Here is a 20,236-nt window from a genome sequence, read left to right on the forward strand (position 1 = left end):
GACATAGCAGAGTTGGTGAAGTTGATTGATGATGAGTTTGCTATTTGGATGAATAAAGCAAGTAAAAAGTGTGTTAGATAAAAATTCATTTCAATTCGCTAATCGGGCTAATATGAATCAGGTGAATCGAGTTCTGCTTTTGGAAACTGGGTTAAGAAGGGGTGCACCGTTCCTGGAGGTACTGCAATACCAGGTCAATGCGTGGAGTGGACAGAGCAAGCTCTTTTTCCATCTCCCTGTTCTAAAAATCCATTTAATATATGGTCCCCAGATAGGGGACGTATCAGATATTAAACTGATAAGAACAGATTTTTTGATTTAATGAAGCTTTCCAAAGCACCGCAAAAAATGCATGACCGAAGTCACACCAAAAACAGTGCAAAGGCTAGGATTCGTGTGGACCCCTCCGTGAGGAGAGGGTCCCCAAAAATCAACCCCGTCCCTCCGAGCCAGAAGGCCACAGCAAGGGTCAGGGATCTTCGGTGCTCCCCCAAGCCGAAGCCTGGTTGAGCCTTGTCGTTGCTCCCAGCGTCCACCCAGGCATCTTACCCAAGTGGAGTAGAGAGCTACTAGTTGTTGGTTTCGCAGCCGAAACTGCCCGGACCGTCAACCGGTGTTGGTTTCTCAGCCCAAGGCTAACCGGACCTCCAACCGGGTGTTGGTTTCTCAGCCGAAGCTGACCCGGACCTCCAACCGGGTGTTGGTTTCTCAGCCGAAGCTGACCCGGACCTCCAACCGGGTGTTGGTTTCTCAGCCGAAGCTGACCCGGACCTCCAACCGGGTGTTGGTTTCTCAGCCCAAAGCTGAACGGACCTCCGACCATGATTATAAAAATTTCCCTTCCTAGCCAGAAGGCCGGGATAGACCAATATGCTCAGAAAGTATGAAAGGGCAAGGTACGGTGTGCTACAGAGCCCAAGGCTTGCCGGGGTCCAAAGCCAGCAAGCTCAGACTCACTCCAGGGTCGTCAATCCTGGGGCACATTGCACCATAGCCCCCACACTTACTCAGTCTAATAGCCTCGATCCTGGTAGGGCCATGGTTTCCTCTAGATGGATATACTATCCTCCCAAAGTACTAACAAGCGCAACCTTCCAGTGTGCATTGCATCATTGTACTAAGGTGGCCGGAGCCTTAAACCACCTTTTCGAACGATACTACACTTGATCTTAGCCAAAAGGCCGAGAAGCGATAACCAGAATTGGTTTGGGCCTCGAGTGGCACCCTGGCCTATGCCGGACACATCTTAGGGAGAGAGAGCGAGAGGGAGACAAACCCACGCCTACACAAGACATTTTGTCACCCAAGCCAACCCTTGAAAAGGCTGCTTTGCAGAGCAAAAACAAGAAGAATGGTGCGTTTTGCAGCCGCCGCCCACTGCAATGAATCTGAATAACTCCTCCTTTAGGGCGCAAGCAACTCCCCTCCCCCTTGCAGTCTTTCCAATTCACGATACAAAAAGACGGACAGGACAGGTTGCCTGACTTTCCGTCACTGCCACCCTTTGCCATCCTTACCCGTAGAAAGCCCTTTCATCATCCCCAAACCCTAATCTTTTCCCTTTCCTTCCCAGCCCCCAAACCCTGCCCTCTGTACCTTTCTCACCACCCGCTTCCCTTCTCCTGTCATCCCCCTACCACCCGGGAAAAAAAGAGATTGCCCCCTCCTTCCACTAGCCCACCCTCCCACCCAAAGAACAACTTCTTCTGCGCAGCTTGTTTTCTAGGCAGCAGCGCTATTGTGATGTCATCGGGGGGCATTGTGACAAGCCGCCAGTGTTCCGTCTCTTCATGTTGTGCACTGTTCAAACCGAAAATACATCAACAGGCAGGCTACAGAAAAGCTTACTAACAAAGGTTAGAGAGGGGCTTTCTCAGAGGGCTTTTTACAGTTTGTCTATTCCCAATTAGCCGGTTTAGTATACTTAATGAAAGTACTAATTCTTTCATAGGCCGCCCATTCTTAGTATTTGACGTTCAGGTAACAACAGGTAACTTTATTTGGAGTGGAAGCAGAGAGATAACACCAGATGCCAATTGTAGATCCTCTCACACCTGTGGTCACTGCAGCATCTGACTCCACTTTGTCCAAAAGGGATCTATTCCATTCAATTACACATGATCTAGATTAGACTGACAACAAGATACTGCACGGGACATAGCAGAGTTGGTGAAGTTGAGTGGTGATGAGTTTGCTATTTGGATGAATAAAGCAAGTAAAAAGTGTGTTAGATAAAAATTCATTTCAATTCGCTAATCGGGCTAATATGAATCAGGTGAATCGAGTTCTGCTTTTGGAAACTGGGTTAAGAAGGGGTGCACCGTTCCTGGAGGTACTGCAATACCAGGTCAATGCGTGGAGTGGACAGAGCAAGCTCTTTTTCCATCTCCCTGTTCTAAAAATCCATTTAATATATGGTCCCCAGATAGGGGACGTATCAGATATTAAACTGATAAGAACAGATACTACACTTGATCTTAGCCAAAAGGCCGAGAAGCGATAACCAGAATTGGTTTGGGCCTCGAGTGGCACCCTGGCTTATGCCGGACACATCTTAGGGAGAGAGAGCGAGAGGGAGACAAACCCACGCCTACACAAGACATTTTGTCACCCAAGCCAACCCTTGAAAAGGCTGCTTTGCAGAGCAAAAACAAGAAGAATGGTGCGTTTTGCAGCCGCCGCCCACTGCAATGAATCTGAATAACTCCTCCTTTAGGGCGCAAGCAACTCCCCTCCCCCTTGCAGTCTTTCCAATTCACGATACAAAAAGACGGACAGGACAGGTTGCCTGACTTTCCGTCACTGCCACCCTTTGCCATCCTTACCCGTAGAAAGCCCTTTCATCATCCCCAAACCCTAATCTTTTCCCTTTCCTTCCCAGCCCCCAAACCCTGCCCTCTGTACCTTTCTCACCACCCGCTTCCCTTCTCCTGTCATCCCCCTACCACCCGGGAAAAAAAGAGATTGCCCCCTCCTTCCACTAGCCCACCCTCCCACCCAAAGAACAACTTCTTCTGCGCAGCTTGTTTTCTAGGCAGCAGCGCTATTGTGATGTCATCGGGGGGCATTGTGACAAGCCGCCAGTGTTCCGTCTCTTCATGTTGTGCACTGTTCAAACCGAAAATACATCAACAGGCAGGCTACAGAAAAGCTTACTAACAAAGGTTAGAGAGGGGCTTTCTCAGAGGGCTTTTTACAGTTTGTCTATTCCCAATTAGCCGGTTTAGTATACTTAATGAAAGTACTAATTCTTTCATAGGCCGCCCATTCTTAGTATTTGACGTTCAGGTAACAACAGGTAACTTTATTTGGAGTGGAAGCAGAGAGATAACACCAGATGCCAATTGTAGATCCTCTCACACCTGTGGTCACTGCAGCATCTGACTCCACTTTGTCCAAAAGGGATCTATTCCATTCAATTACACATGATCTAGATTAGACTGACAACAAGATACTGCACGGGACATAGCAGAGTTGGTGAAGTTGAGTGGTGATGAGTTTGCTATTTGGATGAATAAAGCAAGTAAAAAGTGTGTTAGATAAAAATTCATTTCAATTCGCTAATCGGGCTAATATGAATCAGGTGAATCGAGTTCTGCTTTTGGAAACTGGGTTAAGAAGGGGTGCACCGTTCCTGGAGGTACTGCAATACCAGGTCAATGCGTGGAGTGGACAGAGCAAGCTCTTTTTCCATCTCCCTGTTCTAAAAATCCATTTAATATATGGTCCCCAGATAGGGGACGTATCAGATATTAAACTGATAAGAACAGATACTACACTTGATCTTAGCCAAAAGGCCGAGAAGCGATAACCAGAATTGGTTTGGGCCTCGAGTGGCACCCTGGCCTATGCCGGACACATCTTAGGGAGAGAGAGCGAGAGGGAGACAAACCCACGCCTACACAAGACATTTTGTCACCCAAGCCAACCCTTGAAAAGGCTGCTTTGCAGAGCAAAAACAAGAAGAATGGTGCGTTTTGCAGCCGCCGCCCACTGCAATGAATCTGAATAACTCCTCCTTTAGGGCGCAAGCAACTCCCCTCCCCCTTGCAGTCTTTCCAATTCACGATACAAAAAGACGGACAGGACAGGTTGCCTGACTTTCCGTCACTGCCACCCTTTGCCATCCTTACCCGTAGAAAGCCCTTTCATCATCCCCAAACCCTAATCTTTTCCCTTTCCTTCCCAGCCCCCAAACCCTGCCCTCTGTACCTTTCTCACCACCCGCTTCCCTTCTCCTGTCATCCCCCTACCACCCGGGAAAAAAAGAGATTGCCCCCTCCTTCCACTAGCCCACCCTCCCACCCAAAGAACAACTTCTTCTGCGCAGCTTGTTTTCTAGGCAGCAGCGCTATTGTGATGTCATCGGGGGGCATTGTGACAAGCCGCCAGTGTTCCGTCTCTTCATGTTGTGCACTGTTCAAACCGAAAATACATCAACAGGCAGGCTACAGAAAAGCTTACTAACAAAGGTTAGAGAGGGGCTTTCTCAGAGGGCTTTTTACAGTTTGTCTATTCCCAATTAGCCGGTTTAGTATACTTAATGAAAGTACTAATTCTTTCATAGGCCGCCCATTCTTAGTATTTGACGTTCAGGTAACAACAGGTAACTTTATTTGGAGTGGAAGCAGAGAGATAACACCAGATGCCAATTGTAGATCCTCTCACACCTGTGGTCACTGCAGCATCTGACTCCACTTTGTCCAAAAGGGATCTATTCCATTCAATTACACATGATCTAGATTAGACTGACAACAAGATACTGCACGGGACATAGCAGAGTTGGTGAAGTTGAGTGGTGATGAGTTTGCTATTTGGATGAATAAAGCAAGTAAAAAGTGTGTTAGATAAAAATTCATTTCAATTCGCTAATCGGGCTAATATGAATCAGGTGAATCGAGTTCTGCTTTTGGAAACTGGGTTAAGAAGGGGTGCACCGTTCCTGGAGGTACTGCAATACCAGGTCAATGCGTGGAGTGGACAGAGCAAGCTCTTTTTCCATCTCCCTGTTCTAAAAATCCATTTAATATATGGTCCCCAGATAGGGGACGTATCAGATATTAAACTGATAAGAACAGATACTACACTTGATCTTAGCCAAAAGGCCGAGAAGCGATAACCAGAATTGGTTTGGGCCTCGAGTGGCACCCTGGCCTATGCCGGACACATCTTAGGGAGAGAGAGCGAGAGGGAGACAAACCCACGCCTACACAAGACATTTTGTCACCCAAGCCAACCCTTGAAAAGGCTGCTTTGCAGAGCAAAAACAAGAAGAATGGTGCGTTTTGCAGCCGCCGCCCACTGCAATGAATCTGAATAACTCCTCCTTTAGGGCGCAAGCAACTCCCCTCCCCCTTGCAGTCTTTCCAATTCACGATACAAAAAGACGGACAGGACAGGTTGCCTGACTTTCCGTCACTGCCACCCTTTGCCATCCTTACCCGTAGAAAGCCCTTTCATCATCCCCAAACCCTAATCTTTTCCCTTTCCTTCCCAGCCCCCAAACCCTGCCCTCTGTACCTTTCTCACCACCCGCTTCCCTTCTCCTGTCATCCCCCTACCACCCGGGAAAAAAAGAGATTGCCCCCTCCTTCCACTAGCCCACCCTCCCACCCAAAGAACAACTTCTTCTGCGCAGCTTGTTTTCTAGGCAGCAGCGCTATTGTGATGTCATCGGGGGGCATTGTGACAAGCCGCCAGTGTTCCGTCTCTTCATGTTGTGCACTGTTCAAACCGAAAATACATCAACAGGCAGGCTACAGAAAAGCTTACTAACAAAGGTTAGAGAGGGGCTTTCTCAGAGGGCTTTTTACAGTTTGTCTATTCCCAATTAGCCGGTTTAGTATACTTAATGAAAGTACTAATTCTTTCATAGGCCGCCCATTCTTAGTATTTGACGTTCAGGTAACAACAGGTAACTTTATTTGGAGTGGAAGCAGAGAGATAACACCAGATGCCAATTGTAGATCCTCTCACACCTGTGGTCACTGCAGCATCTGACTCCACTTTGTCCAAAAGGGATCTATTCCATTCAATTACACATGATCTAGATTAGACTGACAACAAGATACTGCACGGGACATAGCAGAGTTGGTGAAGTTGAGTGGTGATGAGTTTGCTATTTGGATGAATAAAGCAAGTAAAAAGTGTGTTAGATAAAAATTCATTTCAATTCGCTAATCGGGCTAATATGAATCAGGTGAATCGAGTTCTGCTTTTGGAAACTGGGTTAAGAAGGGGTGCACCGTTCCTGGAGGTACTGCAATACCAGGTCAATGCGTGGAGTGGACAGAGCAAGCTCTTTTTCCATCTCCCTGTTCTAAAAATCCATTTAATATATGGTCCCCAGATAGGGGACGTATCAGATATTAAACTGATAAGAACAGATACTACACTTGATCTTAGCCAAAAGGCCGAGAAGCGATAACCAGAATTGGTTTGGGCCTCGAGTGGCACCCTGGCCTATGCCGGACACATCTTAGGGAGAGAGAGCGAGAGGGAGACAAACCCACGCCTACACAAGACATTTTGTCACCCAAGCCAACCCTTGAAAAGGCTGCTTTGCAGAGCAAAAACAAGAAGAATGGTGCGTTTTGCAGCCGCCGCCCACTGCAATGAATCTGAATAACTCCTCCTTTAGGGCGCAAGCAACTCCCCTCCCCCTTGCAGTCTTTCCAATTCACGATACAAAAAGACGGACAGGACAGGTTGCCTGACTTTCCGTCACTGCCACCCTTTGCCATCCTTACCCGTAGAAAGCCCTTTCATCATCCCCAAACCCTAATCTTTTCCCTTTCCTTCCCAGCCCCCAAACCCTGCCCTCTGTACCTTTCTCACCACCCGCTTCCCTTCTCCTGTCATCCCCCTACCACCCGGGAAAAAAAGAGATTGCCCCCTCCTTCCACTAGCCCACCCTCCCACCCAAAGAACAACTTCTTCTGCGCAGCTTGTTTTCTAGGCAGCAGCGCTATTGTGATGTCATCGGGGGGCATTGTGACAAGCCGCCAGTGTTCCGTCTCTTCATGTTGTGCACTGTTCAAACCGAAAATACATCAACAGGCAGGCTACAGAAAAGCTTACTAACAAAGGTTAGAGAGGGGCTTTCTCAGAGGGCTTTTTACAGTTTGTCTATTCCCAATTAGCCGGTTTAGTATACTTAATGAAAGTACTAATTCTTTCATAGGCCGCCCATTCTTAGTATTTGACGTTCAGGTAACAACAGGTAACTTTATTTGGAGTGGAAGCAGAGAGATAACACCAGATGCCAATTGTAGATCCTCTCACACCTGTGGTCACTGCAGCATCTGACTCCACTTTGTCCAAAAGGGATCTATTCCATTCAATTACACATGATCTAGATTAGACTGACAACAAGATACTGCACGGGACATAGCAGAGTTGGTGAAGTTGAGTGGTGATGAGTTTGCTATTTGGATGAATAAAGCAAGTAAAAAGTGTGTTAGATAAAAATTCATTTCAATTCGCTAATCGGGCTAATATGAATCAGGTGAATCGAGTTCTGCTTTTGGAAACTGGGTTAAGAAGGGGTGCACCGTTCCTGGAGGTACTGCAATACCAGGTCAATGCGTGGAGTGGACAGAGCAAGCTCTTTTTCCATCTCCCTGTTCTAAAAATCCATTTAATATATGGTCCCCAGATAGGGGACGTATCAGATATTAAACTGATAAGAACAGATACTACACTTGATCTTAGCCAAAAGGCCGAGAAGCGATAACCAGAATTGGTTTGGGCCTCGAGTGGCACCCTGGCCTATGCCGGACACATCTTAGGGAGAGAGAGCGAGAGGGAGACAAACCCACGCCTACACAAGACATTTTGTCACCCAAGCCAACCCTTGAAAAGGCTGCTTTGCAGAGCAAAAACAAGAAGAATGGTGCGTTTTGCAGCCGCCGCCCACTGCAATGAATCTGAATAACTCCTCCTTTAGGGCGCAAGCAACTCCCCTCCCCCTTGCAGTCTTTCCAATTCACGATACAAAAAGACGGACAGGACAGGTTGCCTGACTTTCCGTCACTGCCACCCTTTGCCATCCTTACCCGTAGAAAGCCCTTTCATCATCCCCAAACCCTAATCTTTTCCCTTTCCTTCCCAGCCCCCAAACCCTGCCCTCTGTACCTTTCTCACCACCCGCTTCCCTTCTCCTGTCATCCCCCTACCACCCGGGAAAAAAAGAGATTGCCCCCTCCTTCCACTAGCCCACCCTCCCACCCAAAGAACAACTTCTTCTGCGCAGCTTGTTTTCTAGGCAGCAGCGCTATTGTGATGTCATCGGGGGGCATTGTGACAAGCCGCCAGTGTTCCGTCTCTTCATGTTGTGCACTGTTCAAACCGAAAATACATCAACAGGCAGGCTACAGAAAAGCTTACTAACAAAGGTTAGAGAGGGGCTTTCTCAGAGGGCTTTTTACAGTTTGTCTATTCCCAATTAGCCGGTTTAGTATACTTAATGAAAGTACTAATTCTTTCATAGGCCGCCCATTCTTAGTATTTGACGTTCAGGTAACAACAGGTAACTTTATTTGGAGTGGAAGCAGAGAGATAACACCAGATGCCAATTGTAGATCCTCTCACACCTGTGGTCACTGCAGCATCTGACTCCACTTTGTCCAAAAGGGATCTATTCCATTCAATTACACATGATCTAGATTAGACTGACAACAAGATACTGCACGGGACATAGCAGAGTTGGTGAAGTTGAGTGGTGATGAGTTTGCTATTTGGATGAATAAAGCAAGTAAAAAGTGTGTTAGATAAAAATTCATTTCAATTCGCTAATCGGGCTAATATGAATCAGGTGAATCGAGTTCTGCTTTTGGAAACTGGGTTAAGAAGGGGTGCACCGTTCCTGGAGGTACTGCAATACCAGGTCAATGCGTGGAGTGGACAGAGCAAGCTCTTTTTCCATCTCCCTGTTCTAAAAATCCATTTAATATATGGTCCCCAGATAGGGGACGTATCAGATATTAAACTGATAAGAACAGATTTTTTTGATTTAACAGCATCTTTATTATCATGCACTACTCACAAAAAGGTAACAAACCGTGTACAGTGCCGCAGCCCCGTACACACAGAACTATACAATCCTTCTTACATAGCCATAGAGTACGACGCACTAAACTATACATCACCCTCCTATGCTTATCCATAACACTCAAGCTGAAAGAAAAAGTTAGACAATAAATAACGACGAACCGGCGATTGGGGGATGGGGGTAGGGGAAAAGGGGGATAGGGTGGGGAAATCACAGGCCCGAAGCTTTATTGAAAGACGCACATAACGGGAAAAGGAGGGAGGGGGCATGGAAGAGGTCTAAACCTCCTCCTCGGCGCTGTCGTCCGGACTGTCCATGATGGAATAGTCTCTGAGCAGGCTGTGGGTCAGCCTGCGGCAATCCTGGATAGACATCCTCTCCCTCTTCAAGATGAGCCGGTTCCTGGCGACCCATATAGCGTCCTTAAAGCAGTTCATAAGGCGCCAAGCCTCCTGGATGGCTCCAACGGTGTGAGTCCCAGGGAAGAGTCCATAAAGTACGGAATGGTACGATAGGCTCCCTCTGGGGACGGAGTTCCTCAGGTCATCCTCCAGGGCAACCAACAGGCGCTGTGCGAAACGGCAGTCCCAAAAGGCGTGCAGCGATGTTTCCTCCACGAAGGGGCACCTTGGGCAGTACCGGGTTTTGCACAGGTTCCGGGCGTGCATGAATGACCGGACGGGCAGTCCGCCCTGTATCGCCATCCATGACAAGTCCTTGTGCCCGTTGGTCAATCCAGCCGATGACACGTTTGTCCAAACAGTCTCCAGTGTGTCGTGATGAAGTCCTGGAATGTTCTCCATTTCGTCCTTGGCTCTGATGAGTTTGTGGATAGTCTTTGGCTTCCACAAATCAGGCTTGAGTCCCTCCAGTTGGTGTTCCCTCACAAACCGAACCACGTCTCCGTAGAACCATGGCGCCGTCCAGTTGTAGGGGAAGGAGCTGTCCCACTTGTCCCAGCCTAACCGTCTCCAAAGGGGGAGCAGGAAGAAGCGAGACATGGACCCACCCGCGGAACCTCTCTTGACTCGCAGAGTTCGGCGAACGCAGTCACATACGAAGGAGGATCGCAGGAGGGTGGGGATATCGGGTACGCCCTTCCCACCCTTGCGAGGATCCTTGTACATGATGCTCCGCTTTACTCTGTCCATCTTGGATCCCCAGACAAAACGAAACACCGTCCTGGTAATGGCCCTGCACACGGTGGCAAGGGGGGGCCAGGCCTGGGCCGTGTACTGCAGCACGGGCAGTACCTCGTTACGCAGGACCAGTGCTTTGCCCTCACAGGTGAGGCGTCTGAGGCTCCACAGACCGATCCGTTGGGTGATCTTGGTCAAGCGTTCCTCCCAGGACTTGAGGGCTGCTCCTTCCTTCCCGAACCAGACTCCAAGAACCTTGATGAAATCCGGCTGGATGCTGAAAGGGAAGGGGGCGGAAGAGGCCGGCTGCCAGTCCCCGAAGAGCATGGCTTCCGACTTCCCGCAGTTGACTTTGGCTCCCGAAGCCCGTCCGAAGGTCTCACAGGTCTGGACGAGGGTGTCGACTGAGCGCCGGTCCGCGCAGAAGACGGTCACGTCGTCCATGTAGAGCGAGCACTTGACCTCGAAGCGTTCTGGTCCTGGTGCGGTGATCCCTCTGATCTCTCCATTCCGCCGGATAGCCTCTGCAAAGAGTTCTATAACACAAACAAAAAGAAGAGGTGACAGAGGACAGCCTTGTCTGACCCCTGAGAGGACCGGGAAGGGGTCAGTCTTCCAGCCGTTCACCAATACCGAGCTGTGAATATCAAAATACATTAGTTGGACATACAAGCAAAACATGTTACCCAAACCTAACCTGTGCAGAGCTTTGCCCAGGAACTCATGGGAAACACGGTCGAAGGCCTTTTCCTGATCCAACGAGATCAGGGCTGCGTGCACCCGGCGGGCTTTGATGTACTCGACCGTGTCCCGCATGAGAGCCAGGCTGTCTGCGATGCGACGTCCGGGGATGCCGCAGGTCTGATCCGGGTGGATGATCCGTCCGATAACAGTCTTCAATCTCGTTGCCATCGTCTTGGCCAGGATCTTGTAGTCGACGTTCAGAAGGGTGATGGGACGCCAATTCTTCAGGTCGCACCTCTCTCCTTTACGCTTGTACAGGATCGTGACCATTCCTTCCCTCAGAGATGGAGGCATTCTGCCCTCCACCACCATCTCCTCATACAGCCCTAACAGGTCCGGACAGATTAGGTCCCCCAGCGCTACATAGAGCTCTGCTGGGAGGCCGTCACTGCCCGGTGTCCTGCCAGAACTAAAGGATTTGGCGGCCGAGAGCAGCTCGTCCACCGTCAGAGGAACATCCATGGCCGCCGCGTCTGCAGGGTCAAGATGGTTAGTGATACCTGACAGGAACTTATCGGCGGCCTCGGGGTCAGTAGTCTTGCGGGCGTAGAGTTCGCTGTAGAAGTCGCTGACGACCTTCATCACGTTCTCTTTCCCGCGTCGCATGTTTCCACTCTCGTCTCGTAGTTCATTCATGGGCGTGTGACCGGCGTGGAGTTTCCTGAAAAAGAACGAGTTACATTTCTCACCCTTCTCCAGGTTCTCCACTTTGGAACGGAAGACAATTCGCTCGGACTCCTCCTCGAAGTGCCTTTTCAGGCTCCTCTTAGTCTCCTCCAGCTCCTCTCTCACGTCCCAGCCGCATCGAAGAAGGTCCTGCAGGGAACGCAGCTCACGCTGGAGTCTCCTGAAGTCCCTCCTCTTCAGACACGCCTGTTGTTGACTCTTTGCCTGAAAGAAGAAACGGAACTCGAGTTTAACGTATTCCCACCAGTCAGAAACAGACTGGAAGCCCGCCTTGTAGGCCCGCCACGTGGAGTAGGCAGCTCTAAGCTCCTCCAGAATCTCACCCTTTTCCAGCAGAGAGCAGTTCAGCTTCCAGGAGCCCGGGCCAATGGGGAAGCCATGGCCCAGCACACCTTGAAAGTGAATGGCTCTGTGGTCAGAGAAGAAGCAGGGGACCATCGAGTGCCCACTCCGCCCAACCGCCCGAGAGGTAAACACAAAGTCAATCCTGGAACGCAGCGAGCCATCGGATCGGCACCATGAATAGTTCACGGATCCGTGTCCGATGGAGCCAACAACGTCCACAAGAGAGGCTTCGGTCACCATCTCAATGAGCAGTTTGGATGTGACGTCCAACTTGGCAGCCGTTCCAGAACTGCGTCCATCCTCCTCAATCGGGCAGTTGAAATCCCCGGCCATCACTACCGTCCTGGCGGTAGCGAGCTGAGGGCGCAGGGCTTGGAGGAGCTCCAGTCGATCGCTCTTCACAGGAGAAGCATACACATTGATGAACCTGACAGGTTCTCCCGCCCAGGTGCCATCCACGAGCAGTAACCTGCCGCAGACGATTTCCTGAACAGAGTCCAATGTGAAGGCGCTTCCCCTGATCAGCACGGCGACCCCCGCGGACCTACAGTCGCCCCCGCCAGACCAGTAGGATGGGCCATGGGTCCACTCCCTGGCCAGATGGTTGAAGGACCTAGAGGAGGGAAGGGAGCATTCCTGCAGGAAAAATACATCACTAGACTGAGTGTTAAGGAACGCAAAAATTGTCTGACGTCGGAACTTGTCTCTGATGCTCCTAACATTAATGGAAAAGATGTTAATGTTAGCAGTCATTGGAGGAAAGAGAAAGTTAGAGCAGGCGGTGTGCCTTAGTTACCACTCCGGTCGGGCGGTTCTTCCTCTTTGGCACCTGCTGGTAAGGGTATCTCCAGCAGACCCTCTTCTGCTAGCTGATCAAGCAGGGATGGTGCCTCAGTGGCTTCCGACTCCTCCATTTCTTCTTCGGCCACAAGGGACTCCACCATCTGCTCCAACACGTCCGGTTCTGGGAGGAGGCCATCCTCCTCTTCCTGGGGTGGGTTAAGGTCCACAATGAACAGCTTGGACGGTTCTGCGACAGGACTATCTTCCACCTTCCTTTTCCTTTGGCCTGTACCTGAGGAGACAAGAGCTGGAAAATCCTCCTCGGTGAAAAGTGCAAGAGTGCTGAGGCCCTCTGCTCTCATGGTCTGGGGAGGGAGAGTGGGCTTTGGGGGGGGGGTGAGGAGACCAGCTGAGGAGTAGGGAAATGAGGTGGAGGTAGTGGAATCCTCAGTAGGGTTGGCCGGGGGGGGAGGGGTTTGGACAGGGGTGACAGGGGGGGGGGACCAGGGAGGGGGCAGCAGTTTTCTTACCCTTCTTTTCCCTGGACTCCGTGGCTGCTGGGGCATCGGCTGGAGCCACGGTCGCCGGGTTCTTGGCCGCCTTGTCCTTGGCCTCTGTGGCCTTGGTCGTAGCTGCCTTGGTCGACGAAGCTGTGACTACCCGATACTGGGTCGCCGCGGCAACCCTTGCCCAGGATTTCTCCCGCTGTGGGCAGTCCTTGTAAAGGTGGTCCGCCTGTCCACATAGGTTGCAAGTCTTCTTCTTTGGGCAGTCCTTGGAGCTGTGTCCTGTCACCCGGCAAACCCTGCAGGCGTCCTCCTTGCAGGTCTTCATCGAATGCCCTTTCCCGCCACATTTCCTGCAGTTGTGTGGCATGTCCGGGTAGTAGATGAGACCATAGGAGTTTCCCAGAGAGAATGTCGGGGGCAGGTGCTGGAGACCATCCTCGGATGCTGGTTCCCTGTAGAGTCGAACGGTTACTGACCACTTACCCGTCCAGAATCCGTTGCCGTTAAGGATGTGGGATGGCTCCCTCACCACTGTGCAGAGACGTCCCAGGAACGTGGAGATGTCTCTTCCTGGGGTGTGCGGGTTCCGCATGGAGACCGTGATCCTCTTCTCATCCCTCTGTATAGGACAGGATCCTAAAAAAGAATGAAAAGGGGAGTCCGGCATCGCTGCGTTCATCGCCTCCCAGTATCTCCTGCAGGCATTCACCGTGGCAAAGGTTACCAGAAAAATGCCAGTCATGAAGGTCTGGACACTCAGGGTTTCCGCCCTGGAGAAGCCCTGATCCAGAATCATCTTCTTGCAGAACACGTCGCTGGACATGTCCGGCAACCTACCATCCACCGCCTTTAGCTTCAGGGCGACCGTCTGCCGCATCCAAGGCTCCAGGGTTGGAGCCTTTTCAGGCGGCGTCCGGGCTCCCTCCGGCTGGCTGGCGTCGGAGGTAGGGGCCTCTTGGGCCGAAGAAGCCTCTGGATGAGCCTTCCTGGAGGTCCCTGGGTCCTGAGCCTTCCTGGCTGCCTTCTCTGGCTTGCTTGCCATGGCTGGTTCCTGCTTGAGTTCCCGGAGCTGGATCTTGGATTCTTCTCCGGGTGTCTTCTCCCGCTGTGTTCCTCCTCGAAGTTCCTCTGGTCTCCCCAAGTCTTCTCCGAGCCTTCGTCTTCTTGCTTCTTTCTGCCAAGCTCTTCTTCCGTCCGATCTCCCTCTTTCGGTCTCGGCTGGGCTTCGGAGCTTGTCTCCCTGATCGTATCTCGTCAAGTGTAGCTAGCTCAGTTTGTTCTGATAAGAACAGATACTACACTTGATCTTAGCCAAAAGGCCGAGAAGCGATAACCAGAATTGGTTTGGGCCTCGAGTGGCACCCTGGCCTATGCCGGACACATCTTAGGGAGAGAGAGCGAGAGGGAGACAAACCCACGCCTACAGAAGACATTTTGTCACCCAAGCCAACCCTTGAAAAGGCTGCTTTGCAGAGCAAACACAAGAAGAATGGTGCGTTTTGCAGCCGCCGCCCACTGCAATGAATCTGAATAACTCCTCCTTTAGGGCGCAAGCAACTCCCCTCCCCCTTGCAGTCTTTCCAATTCACGATACAAAAAGACGGACAGGACAGGTTGCCTGACTTTCCGTCACTGCCACCCTTTGCCATCCTTACCCGTAGAAAGCCCTTTCATCATCCCCAAACCCTAATCTTTTCCCTTTCCTTCCCAGCCCCCAAACCCTGCCCTCTGTACCTTTCTCACCACCCGCTTCCCTTCTCCTGTCATCCCCCTACCACCCGGGAAAAAAAGAGATTGCCCCCTCCTTCCACTAGCCCACCCTCCCACCCAAAGAACAACTTCTTCTGCGCAGCTTGTTTTCTAGGCAGCAGCGCTATTGTGATGTCATCGGGGGGCATTGTGACAAGCCGCCAGTGTTCCGTCTCTTCATGTTGTGCACTGTTCAAACCGAAAATACATCAACAGGCAGGCTACAGAAAAGCTTACTAACAAAGGTTAGAGAGGGGCTTTCTCAGAGGGCTTTTTACAGTTTGTCTATTCCCAATTAGCCGGTTTAGTATACTTAATGAAAGTACTAATTCTTTCATAGGCCGCCCATTCTTAGTATTTGACGTTCAGGTAACAACAGGTAACTTTATTTGGAGTGGAAGCAGAGAGATAACACCAGATGCCAATTGTAGATCCTCTCACACCTGTGGTCACTGCAGCATCTGACTCCACTTTGTCCAAAAGGGATCTATTCCATTCAATTACACATGATCTAGATTAGACTGACAACAAGATACTGCACGGGACATAGCAGAGTTGGTGAAGTTGAGTGGTGATGAGTTTGCTATTTGGATGAATAAAGCAAGTAAAAAGTGTGTTAGATAAAAATTCATTTCAATTCGCTAATCGGGCTAATATGAATCAGGTGAATCGAGTTCTGCTTTTGGAAACTGGGTTAAGAAGGGGTGCACCGTTCCTGGAGGTACTGCAATACCAGGTCAATGCGTGGAGTGGACAGAGCAAGCTCTTTTTCCATCTCCCTGTTCTAAAAATCCATTTAATATATGGTCCCCAGATAGGGGACGTATCAGATATTAAACTGATAAGAACAGATACTACACTTGATCTTAGCCAAAAGGCCGAGAAGCGATAACCAGAATTGGTTTGGGCCTCGAGTGGCACCCTGGCCTATGCCGGACACATCTTAGGGAGAGAGAGCGAGAGGGAGACAAACCCACGCCTACACAAGACATTTTGTCACCCAAGCCAACCCTTGAAAAGGCTGCTTTGCAGAGCAAAAACAAGAAGAATGGTGCGTTTTGCAGCCGCCGCCCACTGCAATGAATCTGAATAACTCCTCCTTTAGGGCGCAAGCAACTCCCCTCCCCCTTGCAGTCTTTCCAATTCACGATACAAAAAGACGGACAGGACAGGTTGCCTGACTTTCCGTCACTGCCACCCTTTGCCATCCTTACCCGTAGAAAGCCCTTTCATCATCCCCAAACCCTAATCTTTTCCCTTTCCTTCCCAGCCCCCAAACCCTGCCCTCTGTACCTTTCTCACCACCCGCTTCCCTTCTCCTGTCATCCCCCTACCACCCGGGAAAAAAAGAGATTGCCCCCTCCTTCCACTAGCCCACCCTCCCACCCAAAGAACAACTTCTTCTGCGCAGCTTGTTTTCTAGGCAGCAGCGCTATTGTGATGTCATCGGGGGGCATTGTGACAAGCCGCCAGTGTTCCGTCTCTTCATGTTGTGCACTGTTCAAACCGAAAATACATCAACAGGCAGGCTACAGAAAAGCTTACTAACAAAGGTTAGAGAGGGGCTTTCTCAGAGGGCTTTTTACAGTTTGTCTATTCCCAATTAGCCGGTTTAGTATACTTAATGAAAGTACTAATTCTTTCATAGGCCGCCCATTCTTAGTATTTGACGTTCAGGTAACAACAGGTAACTTTATTTGGAGTGGAAGCAGAGAGATAACACCAGATGCCAATTGTAGATCCTCTCACACCTGTGGTCACTGCAGCATCTGACTCCACTTTGTCCAAAAGGGATCTATTCCATTCAATTACACATGATCTAGATTAGACTGACAACAAGATACTGCACGGGACATAGCAGAGTTGGTGAAGTTGAGTGGTGATGAGTTTGCTATTTGGATGAATAAAGCAAGTAAAAAGTGTGTTAGATAAAAATTCATTTCAATTCGCTAATCGGGCTAATATGAATCAGGTGAATCGAGTTCTGCTTTTGGAAACTGGGTTAAGAAGGGGTGCACCGTTCCTGGAGGTACTGCAATACCAGGTCAATGCGTGGAGTGGACAGAGCAAGCTCTTTTTCCATCTCCCTGTTCTAAAAATCCATTTAATATATGGTCCCCAGATAGGGGACGTATCAGATATTAAACTGATAAGAACAGATACTACACTTGATCTTAGCCAAAAGGCCGAGAAGCGATAACCAGAATTGGTTTGGGCCTCGAGTGGCACCCTGGCCTATGCCGGACACATCTTAGGGAGAGAGAGCGAGAGGGAGACAAACCCACGCCTACACAAGACATTTTGTCACCCAAGCCAACCCTTGAAAAGGCTGCTTTGCAGAGCAAAAACAAGAAGAATGGTGCGTTTTGCAGCCGCCGCCCACTGCAATGAATCTGAATAACTCCTCCTTTAGGGCGCAAGCAACTCCCCTCCCCCTTGCAGTCTTTCCAATTCACGATACAAAAAGACGGACAGGACAGGTTGCCTGACTTTCCGTCACTGCCACCCTTTGCCATCCTTACCCGTAGAAAGCCCTTTCATCATCCCCAAACCCTAATCTTTTCCCTTTCCTTCCCAGCCCCCAAACCCTGCCCTCTGTACCTTTCTCACCACCCGCTTCCCTTCTCCTGTCATCCCCCTACCACCCGGGAAAAAAAGAGATTGCCCCCTCCTTCCACTAGCCCACCCTCCCACCCAAAGAACAACTTCTTCTGCGCAGCTTGTTTTCTAGGCAGCAGCGCTATTGTGATGTCATCGGGGGGCATTGTGACAAGCCGCCAGTGTTCCGTCTCTTCATGTTGTGCACTGTTCAAACCGAAAATACATCAACAGGCAGGCTACAGAAAAGCTTACTAACAAAGGTTAGAGAGGGGCTTTCTCAGAGGGCTTTTTACAGTTTGTCTATTCCCAATTAGCCGGTTTAGTATACTTAATGAAAGTACTAATTCTTTCATAGGCCGCCCATTCTTAGTATTTGACGTTCAGGTAACAACAGGTAACTTTATTTGGAGTGGAAGCAGAGAGATAACACCAGATGCCAATTGTAGATCCTCTCACACCTGTGGTCACTGCAGCATCTGACTCCACTTTGTCCAAAAGGGATCTATTCCATTCAATTACACATGATCTAGATTAGACTGACAACAAGATACTGCACGGGACATAGCAGAGTTGGTGAAGTTGAGTGGTGATGAGTTTGCTATTTGGATGAATAAAGCAAGTAAAAAGTGTGTTAGATAAAAATTCATTTCAATTCGCTAATCGGGCTAATATGAATCAGGTGAATCGAGTTCTGCTTTTGGAAACTGGGTTAAGAAGGGGTGCACCGTTCCTGGAGGTACTGCAATACCAGGTCAATGCGTGGAGTGGACAGAGCAAGCTCTTTTTCCATCTCCCTGTTCTAAAAATCCATTTAATATATGGTCCCCAGATAGGGGACGTATCAGATATTAAACTGATAAGAACAGATACTACACTTGATCTTAGCCAAAAGGCCGAGAAGCGATAACCAGAATTGGTTTGGGCCTCGAGTGGCACCCTGGCCTATGCCGGACACATCTTAGGGAGAGAGAGCGAGAGGGAGACAAACCCACGCCTACACAAGACATTTTGTCACCCAAGCCAACCCTTGAAAAGGCTGCTTTGCAGAGCAAAAACAAGAAGAATGGTGCGTTTTGCAGCCGCCGCCCACTGCAATGAATCTGAATAACTCCTCCTTTAGGGCGCAAGCAACTCCCCTCCCCCTTGCAGTCTTTCCAATTCACGATACAAAAAGACGGACAGGACAGGTTGCCTGACTTTCCGTCACTGCCACCCTTTGCCATCCTTACCCGTAGAAAGCCCTTTCATCATCCCCAAACCCTAATCTTTTCCCTTTCCTTCCCAGCCCCCAAACCCTGCCCTCTGTACCTTTCTCACCACCCGCTTCCCTTCTCCTGTCATCCCCCTACCACCCGGGAAAAAAAGAGATTGCCCCCTCCTTCCACTAGCCCACCCTCCCACCCAAAGAACAACTTCTTCTGCGCAGCTTGTTTTCTAGGCAGCAGCGCTATTGTGATGTCATCGGGGGGCATTGTGACAAGCCGCCAGTGTTCCGTCTCTTCATGTTGTGCACTGTTCAAACCGAAAATACATCAACAGGCAGGCTACAGAAAAGCTTACTAACAAAGGTTAGAGAGGGGCTTTCTCAGAGGGCTTTTTACAGTTTGTCTATTCCCAATTAGCCGGTTTAGTATACTTAATGAAAGTACTAATTCTTTCATAGGCCGCCCATTCTTAGTATTTGACGTTCAGGTAACAACAGGTAACTTTATTTGGAGTGGAAGCAGAGAGATAACACCAGATGCCAATTGTAGATCCTCTCACACCTGTGGTCACTGCAGCATCTGACTCCACTTTGTCCAAAAGGGATCTATTCCATTCAATTACACATGATCTAGATTAGACTGACAACAAGATACTGCACGGGACATAGCAGAGTTGGTGAAGTTGAGTGGTGATGAGTTTGCTATTTGGATGAATAAAGCAAGTAAAAAGTGTGTTAGATAAAAATTCATTTCAATTCGCTAATCGGGCTAATATGAATCAGGTGAATCGAGTTCTGCTTTTGGAAACTGGGTTAAGAAGGGGTGCACCGTTCCTGGAGGTACTGCAATACCAGGTCAATGCGTGGAGTGGACAGAGCAAGCTCTTTTTCCATCTCCCTGTTCTAAAAATCCATTTAATATATGGTCCCCAGATAGGGGACGTATCAGATATTAAACTGATAAGAACAGATACTACACTTGATCTTAGCCAAAAGGCCGAGAAGCGATAACCAGAATTGGTTTGGGCCTCGAGTGGCACCCTGGCCTATGCCGGACACATCTTAGGGAGAGAGAGCGAGAGGGAGACAAACCCACGCCTACACAAGACATTTTGTCACCCAAGCCAACCCTTGAAAAGGCTGCTTTGCAGAGCAAAAACAAGAAGAATGGTGCGTTTTGCAGCCGCCGCCCACTGCAATGAATCTGAATAACTCCTCCTTTAGGGCGCAAGCAACTCCCCTCCCCCTTGCAGTCTTTCCAATTCACGATACAAAAAGACGGACAGGACAGGTTGCCTGACTTTCCGTCACTGCCACCCTTTGCCATCCTTACCCGTAGAAAGCCCTTTCATCATCCCCAAACCCTAATCTTTTCCCTTTCCTTCCCAGCCCCCAAACCCTGCCCTCTGTACCTTTCTCACCA

At 49.7% G+C, this 20,236-nt stretch overlaps 10 non-coding genes and 3 pseudogenes across 10 annotated transcripts; all 13 read right to left on the minus strand.

Moving 5' to 3' along the window:
* Positions 1-156: 156 nt before the first annotated feature.
* Positions 157-354, minus strand: LOC142281524 (U2 spliceosomal RNA). The gene has a single exon (XR_012743606.1). It is a non-coding gene; the product is annotated as a U2 spliceosomal RNA (small nuclear RNA).
* Positions 355-1,051: 697 nt separating this feature from the next.
* On the minus strand, positions 1,052-1,193 carry LOC142281537 (U2 spliceosomal RNA; annotated as a pseudogene).
* Positions 1,194-2,310: 1,117 nt separating this feature from the next.
* Positions 2,311-2,501, minus strand: LOC142281403 (U2 spliceosomal RNA). The gene has a single exon (XR_012743494.1). It is a non-coding gene; the product is annotated as a U2 spliceosomal RNA (small nuclear RNA).
* A 1,117-nt stretch (positions 2,502-3,618) lies between these two features.
* On the minus strand, positions 3,619-3,809 carry LOC142281405 (U2 spliceosomal RNA). The gene has a single exon (XR_012743495.1). It is a non-coding gene; the product is annotated as a U2 spliceosomal RNA (small nuclear RNA).
* A 1,117-nt stretch (positions 3,810-4,926) lies between these two features.
* LOC142281406 (U2 spliceosomal RNA) lies at positions 4,927-5,117 on the minus strand. The gene has a single exon (XR_012743496.1). It is a non-coding gene; the product is annotated as a U2 spliceosomal RNA (small nuclear RNA).
* Positions 5,118-6,234: 1,117 nt separating this feature from the next.
* LOC142281407 (U2 spliceosomal RNA) lies at positions 6,235-6,425 on the minus strand. Its single transcript, XR_012743497.1, has one exon. It is a non-coding gene; the product is annotated as a U2 spliceosomal RNA (small nuclear RNA).
* A 1,117-nt stretch (positions 6,426-7,542) lies between these two features.
* On the minus strand, positions 7,543-7,733 carry LOC142281408 (U2 spliceosomal RNA). The gene has a single exon (XR_012743498.1). It is a non-coding gene; the product is annotated as a U2 spliceosomal RNA (small nuclear RNA).
* A 1,117-nt stretch (positions 7,734-8,850) lies between these two features.
* On the minus strand, positions 8,851-9,056 carry LOC142281519 (U2 spliceosomal RNA; annotated as a pseudogene).
* A 5,430-nt stretch (positions 9,057-14,486) lies between these two features.
* Positions 14,487-14,590, minus strand: LOC142281534 (U2 spliceosomal RNA; annotated as a pseudogene).
* A 1,117-nt stretch (positions 14,591-15,707) lies between these two features.
* LOC142281409 (U2 spliceosomal RNA) lies at positions 15,708-15,898 on the minus strand. Its single transcript, XR_012743500.1, has one exon. It is a non-coding gene; the product is annotated as a U2 spliceosomal RNA (small nuclear RNA).
* Positions 15,899-17,015: 1,117 nt separating this feature from the next.
* On the minus strand, positions 17,016-17,206 carry LOC142281410 (U2 spliceosomal RNA). The gene has a single exon (XR_012743501.1). It is a non-coding gene; the product is annotated as a U2 spliceosomal RNA (small nuclear RNA).
* A 1,117-nt stretch (positions 17,207-18,323) lies between these two features.
* Positions 18,324-18,514, minus strand: LOC142281412 (U2 spliceosomal RNA). Its single transcript, XR_012743503.1, has one exon. It is a non-coding gene; the product is annotated as a U2 spliceosomal RNA (small nuclear RNA).
* Positions 18,515-19,631: 1,117 nt separating this feature from the next.
* On the minus strand, positions 19,632-19,822 carry LOC142281413 (U2 spliceosomal RNA). Its single transcript, XR_012743504.1, has one exon. It is a non-coding gene; the product is annotated as a U2 spliceosomal RNA (small nuclear RNA).
* Positions 19,823-20,236: the final 414 nt, after the last annotated feature.

The sequence above is a fragment of the Anomaloglossus baeobatrachus genome, unplaced genomic scaffold (assembly GCF_048569485.1).
Source record: "Anomaloglossus baeobatrachus isolate aAnoBae1 unplaced genomic scaffold, aAnoBae1.hap1 Scaffold_475, whole genome shotgun sequence".
NCBI lineage: Eukaryota > Metazoa > Chordata > Amphibia > Anura > Aromobatidae > Anomaloglossus > Anomaloglossus baeobatrachus.